Genomic DNA, 1,127 nt, shown 5'->3' with positions numbered 1-1,127 from the left:
TCCGCAGCTCGTGGTCTCACGGTAGCGTTCTCGCTTCCCGAGCACAGGGTCCCGGCTTCGATTCCCGGCGGGATCAGGGATTATCACCTGCTCCGAGATGACTGGGTGTTGTTGTATCGTCTTCATCATCATCATCATTTATCCACATTACTGTCGGAGGAAGGCAACGGCACACCACCTCCTTTAGGACCCTGCCAAGTACGGCGGTGAGGGTCTCCCGCATCGTTCCCCTACGCTCTCAAGAAGCATGGGACTTCATTTCTATTCCATGATGGTTTTTATATTTTTATATATTTCATTTTAGTCACATGAGGACCTAATTTACCCTTCATTTATGATGATTCACTTAGTATAGTTTATCTTACCATTACTTTTTATCATAGGTTTTACTGTCTTATCCTCTGTTTACTCATTTGGCCTAGGTACCATTGCCCTGTTGGCCAATGTGGCACATATTCCCTCACCGCCACGCCACGCTGTCTTATCGTGCGGAAGGGGAAGAAGAGGAAACTGCGAACAAAATGGTTCAATTGGCTCTGAGCACTATAGGACTTAACTTCTGAGGTCATCAGTCCCCTAGAACTTAGAACTACTTAAACCTAACTAACCCAAGGACATCACACACATAAATGCCCGAGGCAGGATTCGAACCTGCGACCGTAGAGGTCGCGCAGTTCCAGACTGTAGCGCCTAGAACCGCTCGGTCACACCGGCCGGCAACTGCGAACGCGCCGCATTTAAATGTCACTGTAGGGGCACTGCATATTGCTTGATCCTGAACGTCACACTCCTCAACAACACAGGTCACAAACAAAACAAATTTTCAGTATTATTTAATTATTTTTGGCGCTCTGAAAACGTAATATAACTTTTATCAGGTACAAACTGACGGCATACGTAGAGATGAAAACAATTTCACAGAGTTTGACACTCAAGTTGTGAGGTAATTGTGAATTATCTACTTTCGTAATCGGGAAAAGGCCTTTCACACAGATATGTCGATCGAAACATTGTAGCAGTTTTGCAACCTCATTGTGGAGACTTGGAAACTCTACCTGAGGAAAGCAAATTCGACGATCTGGGCAATTTTCATGTAAACAGTTTTACCATTAAAACTGGAATTACCT

The sequence above is a fragment of the Schistocerca cancellata genome, chromosome 1 (assembly GCF_023864275.1).
Source record: "Schistocerca cancellata isolate TAMUIC-IGC-003103 chromosome 1, iqSchCanc2.1, whole genome shotgun sequence".
Classification (NCBI taxonomy): Eukaryota; Metazoa; Arthropoda; class Insecta; order Orthoptera; family Acrididae; genus Schistocerca; species Schistocerca cancellata.
The sequence above is the reverse complement of the archived record's forward strand: the minus strand, read 5'-3'. Positions refer to the sequence as shown.